This window comes from Lytechinus pictus, chromosome 11 (genome assembly GCF_037042905.1).
Source record: "Lytechinus pictus isolate F3 Inbred chromosome 11, Lp3.0, whole genome shotgun sequence".
NCBI lineage: Eukaryota > Metazoa > Echinodermata > Echinoidea > Temnopleuroida > Toxopneustidae > Lytechinus > Lytechinus pictus.
In genome coordinates this window covers 6,159,864-6,169,854 of record NC_087255.1, presented here as the reverse complement: position 1 = coordinate 6,169,854, position 9,991 = coordinate 6,159,864, and positions in this window count along the sequence as shown.

Here is a 9,991-nt window from a genome sequence, read left to right as displayed (position 1 = left end):
GCTGGAAGTTTTACCTGTACGTGCACAGTTTGCACATATCGTGCTTGAGTGAATCCCAAACTTCAAACCTTGATTTCTCCTTATTCTTTGAAGCTTTCACTAAAGTTTTTTCCACATTAACTCAAGTAATTGTGTGGGTTATTCTTGATCTATTTTTCAAACTTTTGTGTAAAATCAAAAAATTCAATTTGGCCTAAATTTAAGGTTTTGAGGAAGATGGCCACAAACTAATGTCCATTAGATAAATAGACGTACAAATACTTCAAAGGAATCACACAAGTTTGTCGGAAAGCTCTATTTAAAGTTTGCTTTTTGAAGACCCTTTGGGGTTTTCACGGTGCCAAATAGACTCATTATTTTGCTTGTAACTCGTGTGTCTTTTTCTATTAAAAAAAATATATGTGGCATATTTGGTGTATATGTAAACTGTGCTATATTATTTTATTTCATTATTTCTTGAGAACTCTAGTTTCTTTCTTGAATTGAAAATAGCAATATAAAACTTTATCATGTGACTTTAACAATTTGGTAGAAGTGCTCAAATGTTTATTGCTATATTTTGTGGCACAAATTGGATGTAATTCCATGAGAAAAAGCAAAATTTACTTCAATCCATATGATGACTTCTTATTTATATTCTCGTGGAGTTTATTTTCATTTGTAGACCTTTGATCAGACAAATATGTATTGTCATAATTATATATGAATATGAAAGGAATACATAGGAGATCTTTTTTATTTTTTTGGTACTAAATAGGTAACAGAGCTCTGTTGCATAAAAATACTATTATAGTAACTTTACCATCCAAAATACTATTATAGTAACTTTACCATCCAATGGTAACTACCATGGTAACGCTGATTAACAGCCAATCAAAATCAAGGATTCCATGCAAGCTACCATTGGATGGCAAAGTTAACATAATGGTAACTTTTCTGCAACGGGGCCCCAGATAATTTACTTGTACAGCCCACTTGATGGCACAATTTTGTTCCAAGTGGATTGACATTGTATTATTTTCTCTTATCTCTTTCTTAATCTATATTGATGTATAGAAGCATTTATATTATCATTAAACTTTTTTGAAGAAAAAAAAGTTATATAGGATGACATGAAGTTTATAAATCCTTAAATTATCTAACTTATTATTAACTGAAATGTCTATGTATTCCTTATACTTTGTGTGCATGTAAATATATATGACGTTACAGCTTCGTACTGACTTTTGTACAGTGTATAGAGAGAAAGAGACGGACGTTTGACACAATGAGAGTGATCGAGGAGAGACCGAGTACAAGAATAATTGTACAAATGACTGCAAGACGTTTAAATTAACAATAACTATTATAAATTATTGGATTATTGAATAGCATTTTTGTGCTCTGTGTGTCTCTTATACTATATTGAATATTGAGAGAAATTATATGTAAAGAACATAGCCTTTGTTGGCTTAGATGTATATAGACTTTGGGCAATATTTTGTCCCATATAAAACCATTGCAATACAAGTCCATAACCAATTTTAGAAGCTTCTCTTTTCTTTTTATTTATTTTACTGTTGAAAGTGGATGGGAGTGTGAGAAAGTGAAATGAAAGTGGTTATGGCTGTACGCATCCTTGGGGGCAGTTGCACTCCCCCCCCCCCAACAAAACAAAAAAGTGAAAACTTACATATTTTTACTAAAAGATTTAACAAAATTCACCAAGAGTATGCCCAAAGTCCTTCAATATCACAAAAGCACCACAATGACAAGCTTGGTCGCTTCCCTCCCTTTCAAGTTTTTAAAAACAATTTTACATATCCTGCCCCCCCCCCCCCCCCATGTACGGCCATGAAAATAGTTGAATTGTTAAGTTGTCAGAGGCCTGTTTACCTATTCAGTATGTATCAATAAAAACATGACATCGAATTTTTGTGAAAACTGTCAAATTTATATCTTGATAAATATGAAAGAGATTCCTGATATAGATATATGTTCTAACATCTCCTATACCAAAAATACAAGTCATTCCTTGTGAGTACTCATTCAGAATGCTGTTTTGAGCATTCTGTTTCCTTCATTGTGGTGCCAGCTGTTTTTGACTACCTAGACAAAACAGTTGGAGTTTCGGTCATGAATGAATGAAAATATTTGCATTTTTTGTCTCTTCTGATCCCGGCTGCTGATAGTGAAGATTTCAGATCAGGTATCAATACTCTTTGAATTTCACCTGGTATAACACAATTTGACTGCTTTTCCCAAAAATATAACGTTTTTATTGATATGCACCGAATTATTCCAAGTCATACATCATCATTTTAATACTGAGTTCATAATAAAGGAAATAATTTTACTGAGATCATAATAAAGGAAATAAATTTACTAAGTCCATTAATATAGTAGTATATGTCCAGTACTAGTACAATGTCTTCAAAAGGAGTACTTGAAAAATATAAAATAGAAGCGTAGCCATGGGCTCTATATCATTTGTTTAAAGGGGAATGAAACCTTTGGAACGAGTAGGCTTGTGTCGAAACAGAAAAATCAAAGAATAGGATCAAAACAAGTTTGAGCATTCGAATATTGCAATCACTAATGCCATGGAGATCCTCCTATTGGCAATGCGACAAGGATGTGTTATGTCACATGTGAACAACTTTCCCTTTGATGGACTATAAAATACCCCCCAAATGTCCCTTTTTGCTTTTCCTTATAGTGATACAAACTCTTTATCCATGATGTATTATTTAAAAATCTGTATTACATGCCCTCCTATAGAAAGAACACATGATCTACTGATAGATGTGATAAAAGAAGCAATTAAAGTGAAATATATACTAAAGTAATGGGGAGAGTTGTTCACAAGTGACATCACACATCTTTGTCACATTGCCAATGTGAGGATCTCCATAGCATTAGTGATCACAATATTCAAATGCTCATAACTTTCTCATTATTTGTCCGATTTTTCTCAAACTTTCGTTGATCTGTTTCTTTGATTTTTCTGTTTTCACACAAGCTATCTTGTTCCAAAGGTTTCATTCTCCTTTAAGTTACAATAAATATCGTATTATTTTTGTTCTGGACTATTCTTAGGCGAGGGATATTAATATAATACTTATTGGGGTCCAATCTCCAAGCACAGACAAGTACCAACGATGTTACCGACCACAAACTTGAAATATTAGATATAATTATGAAATGTGGATACTGAACATTATGTACATCTTGTACGCCATGTCCCCAATGTTTATGAATCGCAAACAGCAACATGTCTACAGTGTGTCCCAGAAAAAAATAAAACCAAGAATTATTCATGATTTATCATAACTTAATAATAAATACAGTAGACAAAATAACCTTTCATTGTAGAGCTTAGACATTGTACAATCTCTTCTTTCACTTGGTATGACTCGGAAGATCCCTCATTCGCATATGACTGAGTAAAAATAATTTGAAGAAAGGATACCAAAAAGTCATTTGTCGTCGGGAGGAGGCCCTATCTGAATTTCAAAAAGAAAGTGACATGTCTAAAAAGTTCAATATCCCCTTATTAATTTGATGTCTCAATCACAGAATATGGTCAAGAAATAATGAAGTTCGGGTTATTTTAAATGATGCTTGAATTTCAGTGATTTTATAAATGAAGACGTTGTACAGGCTAGATGTAAAATACTGACGATCAGCCATGTGTGAAGTAATTTGTTTACCGTGCGACGGCTACGGTATGGAGAGTCTGTGAAAACACATTCGTTTAAATGAAATTATGGTTGAATACAAACTTTGTTAACTATTTTCTGTGAATCAAATTAAGAACAGATATTCAACTTTTAAGACAGGTGATTCCGTCAGTGGCGTAACAGGCAGGGGAGACAAGCTGCCCCCCAGGCGGATTTCACCGGGAAAATAAAAACAACGGGGAAAAAGGGAGGGGGAAAGAAAGGGAAAGGGAAAAGTCAAAAGAAAACGAATATTTATATTTTTTAATGGAAAAGGAAGGAAAGCGGGAAAAGGAGCGAAAGAAGAACATTTGAGAAAGAACAAATCATTCCGAAATAGGCCTATGTAAAGCAATAGCATGATGGGAAATAAATCTAAAGATGACAAAATGGCAAACAATAGCGGGAAATGAAGGTAGAATGCAATTAGTCAAAAACTAAATTGGAAAACAAAGAAAAGGGACAAGAAAAAAAAATTAATAAAACGACCGGGCTGCCGAGGATTGAAAATAAAGAGCGGGAAGAGAGATTGACTGCATACAACATTGTGTTATAAGCTTGCTAAATTTTATGCAAATAAGCTACCGGGGCTTTGCCCCAGACCCCACGCAGTAGGGGCTCTTCATCTATAACCTTCAAATGGCTCTATAACGCCCCCTGTAGGGACCCTTCCTACATTTAGCTCTACGTTCAATCACTGGCGTGGGGGGGTCTTGGATCCACACCCAAGAGGAAATAAAAGAAATGCAATGAATGGAAACAATGAAATGTGTTATTTGCTGAATATAATGGAAAAATATATCACATAATTAGAATTTAATTTCAATAGGCAATTTTTTTTCCAGCTCGCTTTGCTCGCTGGCGACATTTTACAAATTTCCCCACATTGCTATGTTTTGCCCCCTCAAAATATTTGGCTCATTACACAACTGGGTTGATTAAATGTGTTGTGTAAAAGCCATATTCTGTATATACCCGCGATTTGAAAAAAATAGCGGCAATCTGCGAGATTTAGATGGCTTTGATATCAAGAAGTTCCGGGGGCTCTGTCCCGGACCCCAACCGCATAGTACTGCCGTATATGAGTATGGAAGGGTTATGCCATGGCCCCCAAAAGTTCTACAACCAAGAAAAAAAAATGAAGAAAGAAAAGCAAAGGAAAAGTGTAGGATTATGATTGTATTTACTGAATATAATATGTCAAAAAATATCTCAAAGTTAGATTCTCATGAAAAGGTGATTTTTTTCTCGCTCGCTTCGCTCGCTCGGGACTTATATTAAGCAGCTCTTAAGCACATGCGTCATACTGCGCCCCTCGTTTTTTGTTTTGTTTTTGTTTTACTCTTCACGCTATTGCCGCAAAGAATACTGTTCACAGTGGCGCACAGACCACACAAAAAAAAGGAATGGAAAGAGAAAAGATTGACATATATTCTCTGGATATCATGTCAAAATCTATCACAAAATTGAATTTTTGTATTAAAAATGTCAAAATTTTTGCTCGCTCGCTTCGCTCGCTCGCAACTTTTTTTCCTGCCCAATACGCAATATCTGGCCCTTTCAAAATCGTCGCCTCATTATACACCATTACGCCTGTTCATACCCATGATATGACCCGCTCACACTAGTACGAGGTTATTATGATATGACCGAGAAATTCTTAGCTCTTGCCCCCCCCCCCCCCCCCCCCGGCCACCGACCCCTGTTACGCCGCTGGATTTCGTTTTTATATTTCAGGTACCCCTTATTAAGTGACTGTTTGGTATCTTTTTTCATTTTTTTACTCACTCATGCGTGAATGAGGAATCTTCTAAGTTACACCAGGGGAAAGAGTTCTGAGCTTTACAATGATAGGTCACTAGTCAGTTGTATTTGTGGTTGATTTATGATAAATCATTGATAATTCTCGGTTTCGTTTTCTTTTCTGGGACGCACTGTATAATGTAGACTTTAAAAAGGGAAGGAATGAAGAAACGAGTGGAAAGAACCCCGGGGGCGCCACTTCTATTGACCAGTGGATATTATGCGTGCCCATGGGGTTTCAAGAAGCACCCTGAACAAGTATTTCCAATGATCTGGAACTCCTTTAAGTACACCGAAGTGGAATGTTGTGAATCCGTCGTTATTCTTTAGAACCCATCAATGCATTTTTGCATAAATTACAAGAGTTACAGCTCCTTCCTAACAAATCCCTGCTTTTAGGCATCTGGACAGTGTCTTGGATGCATGGTGCATTCTATAGCAATAGCCAGATGGTCAGGGTGATTGTGCTGTTGTCACTGTCACACTTGGGCACCCGATAGTGTTCGGGCAAGCCGAGCATGATGTGGGTTAGGGTGTTGCTATACTAGGGCCGGGTGCGTTCAAGTTAGCTAATAAGCAGCGCATTCTTGAACTCGAGCCGAGACTGTCTGGCCACCACTGAACCAAAAGAAGGGACCAAAAGCTTCAGTATCTGCTCTTTTGGTTGTTCCGCTGAACAACGCTGGTTACACTCACCAGTACTTTTGTCTGCAGATGATTGTAAGATTGTTAAATAAAACCCCAGAAATGACGCTTAATTATTCTTGTTTAGGCAACCGCCTGCATCAGTTCTCTTACCAGGCCTTCACCAGCAATAACCTATATATTCTATGCTATATCAAGGCAAATAAGGTTAGTGTTATACTTTGTTTAGTATTTCATTTCATACCGTTGTTGGAAATAAGCTTTCGAGCTTTCGTGGGTCATCCTGTGCAAGCCTGTTGTTTTTAATGCTACTGTATATATGTTATGGTGACTTGCCAAATAAAATCAATCAATCAATCAGTGTTTCTGCAGTCGTATGGTAAATATAGCTAGCATTTCAGTGGTCGATGCATGTCTAACATATTTTTGTTTGGCCATATTCCTTCTCACGTCACGGCTAAATTGGTTACGTTTTTAAATATTGTTTTGTTTTAGCTAAATACGCATCCCGTTCATGATTTCGAAAAAGTGCAAAATATAAAAAAAAAACAGCTCCGGCGGCTCTCATTACTTTGAGTGAGATACTACATGAATTCACACTAACAGTCATTGAAATATCCTCTATTGTGGTCATTATATCGAGTATTCTTGTTTAGTTAGATACGCATCTTGTTCATGATTACTAAAAGTGCTTTCAATGTCCCCCTTTTTGGTCTAAATCGCAAAGAAATTTCGCTTGCTTTACGCGCTCGCAGTGGCGTAACAGGCGGGGGGGCAGGGGGGGCAAGTTGCCCCCCCCCCCCCTGGCGGATTTCACCGGGAAAATAAAAGAAAAACGGGAAAAAGAAAAAAAGGAGGGAAAAAGAAAGGGAAAGGGGAAGGAAAGGGGAAAGGAAAGGGAAAGGGAAAAGTGAAAAGAAAACGAAGAAAAAACTTTTTTTTTTAATGGAAAAGGAAGGAAAGCGGAAAATGTACGAAAGAAGAACATTTGAGAAAGAACAAATCATTCCGAAATAGGCCTATGTAATGCAATAGCACGGTGGAAAATTAATTGAAAGATGACAAAATGGCAAATAATAGCGGGAAACGAAAGTAGAATGTAATTAGTCAAAAGCTTAATTGGAAAACAAAGATAAGGGACAAGAAAAACAAAATAATAACACGTCCGGGCTGCCGATGATTGAAATTAAAGAGCGGAAAGAAAGATGGACTGCAAACAACATTGTGCTATAAGCTTGCTAAAGTTTATGCAAATAAGCTACCAGGGCTTTGCCCAAGACCCCACGCAGTAGGGGTTCTCCATTTATAACCTTTAAATGGCTCTACAGTGCGTCCCCCCCCCCCCCCCAAAATATACACTTTTGAAATGGCTGCCAAATAAAAAATATAGCACTTTGGGGGAAAAGACTTATAGATATGGAAAGCCAATAAAGTCAACTTATAGATGACACCAACAAGTTGGAAAACTATTCATGCTTGAGTGAGCACTGCCCACTGAAACAAAGGGTATGAAAATTAGGGTGGGCCGGAATTAGCCTTCCAATTTCTTTCAGGTTTTTTGTTTGGTACATGCAAAGTTGAGGGTTATTTGGTGAATTAAAGATCAGATGTGATCAGTTTATTGTTTGTGAAGATTTAATGCGTTATTAAATTGAAATTTAAAGCATGAGTGATCATGAATTGCAATTTTTAGTGCAGCATTTTGTCTTTATCATGTGGATCTCAACAATGTGTTCATGACAGTCAGGAGAAGAGGGGGTAATATGACTTAGGTAGGTGAAGTACGTTGATGGGATAAAGGTCAACAGAACATTTAGCAACCCCTCTCTCCATCTCACCCCCCCCCCCCCGCTTCTCTCCTGAGTGACTAAACCTACTTCTCCCACTTAAGTCCTATCTCACCCCCTATTCTCCCGACTCCCATGAACACATTGCTGAAATCCACATGATAAAGTTGAAATGCTGCCCAAAAAGATATCCAAATAATAAAGTTGAAATGCTGCCCAAAAAGTGTAATTTGTGTTCACTCATGCATTAAAGTTCAATTTAATAATTTATAGAATTTGCTTATGCAACCAAAACTGGTCACGGTTGATCATTAATTTATCACAACGACCTTAACTTTGCAAGTTCGAAAGGATTTGCTGCCTCTCAAAAACTGACATAAATTGGAAGGCTAATTCCAGCCCACCCTAATTTTCATACCCTTTGTTTCAGTGGGCAGTGCTCGCTCAAGCCTGAATAGTTTTCCAATTTTTTGGTGTCACTTGAAAGTTGACTTTATTGGCTTTCCATATATGTAAGTCTTTTTCCCCAAAGTGCTACATTTTTTATTTGGCAGCCATTTCAAAAGTGTATAGTTTTTTTTGGGACGCACTGTATAACGCCCCCGTTCAATCACTGACATACAGGCGCCGGGGAGGGCGGTCTTGGTTCCACACCCAAGAGGAAATAAAAGAAATAATAGGAGACAACGTATAATATAATGAAATTAATGGAAACAATGAAATGTGTTATTTGCTGAATATAATGGAAAAATCTATTACATAATTAGAATTTAATTTCAATAGGCATTTTTTTTCCAGCTCGCTTTGCACGCTGGCAACTTTTTACTAATTTTTCCCACATTGCTATGTATTGTATTTGGTTCATTACGTAACTGGGTTGAATAAATGTGTTGTGTAAAAGCTATATTCTGTATATGCCCGCGATTTGATTAAAATAGCGGCAATCTGCGAGGTTTAAATGGCTTTGATATCAAGAAGTTCCGGGGGCTCCGCCCCGGACCCCAACCGCACAGCACTGCGTATGGAAGGGTTGAGTCATGGCCCCAAAAAGTTCTACAAACAAGAACAAAAATAAAAAAAGGAGGAAAGATAAGCAAAGCAAAAGTGTAGAATATGATTTTATTTACTAAATATAATGTAAAAAAATGGCTCAAAGTTAGATTCTCATGAAAAGGTGATTTTTTTCTCGCTCGCTTCGCTCGCTCAGGACTTATATAAAGCACCTTTTTAGCACATGTGCTATACAGTGCCCCTCGTTTTTCTTTTTGAACTCTTCACGCTATTGCCGCAAAGAATCCTGTTCACAGTGGCGTACAGACCACAAAAAAGTGAATCTAAAGAGAGAAGAGTGAAATATATTATCTGGATATGTCAAAATCTATCACAAAAATTGATTTTTGTATCAAAAAGGTCAAAATTTTTGCTCGCTCGCTTCGCTCGCTCGCAACTTTTTTTTTTTTAAAGTTAATTCTGCCCGATACGCAATATCTGTCCTTCTCAAGATAGTCGCCTCATTAACACCATTACGCCTGTTCATACCATGATATGACCGGGAAATTTTTGGCTCTTGCCCCCCCTGGCCACCGACCCCTGTTACGCCGCTGCGCGCTCGAATCATTTATTCTCCCTTTCGGGTCATTTAGCTCGCGTTTCGCGTTCTTATGTATGTTTTCTTATTGAGATACATAGTTGTTATTTAATAATGGGGAAAAGGGTTATTAAAATTCAGTTTTCAGGTCGAAATATCAACGGAATTTAGTTTGCGCTACGCGCTTGATCGTAATTTACCCTTTCCTTTTCATGTATTTCAAAAGGTGCATAGAATGTCTAGTTTTTATGTCTAAATCTTTAAAAATGTCAGCTCACGTTTGCGCTCGCAATAATTGTTTATTGATATATAATTTGTTCTTTGTTAAAAACGTGCTTGACTGTCCATTTTGTTTAAGGTTGGAATATAAAAACGTTCAGCTCACGCTTTCATCTTAGGTCTAAATTAGAAACTCATGATTATGTTCATGATTACAAAAAGGCTTAGATCGTTTTTTTTAGGTATAA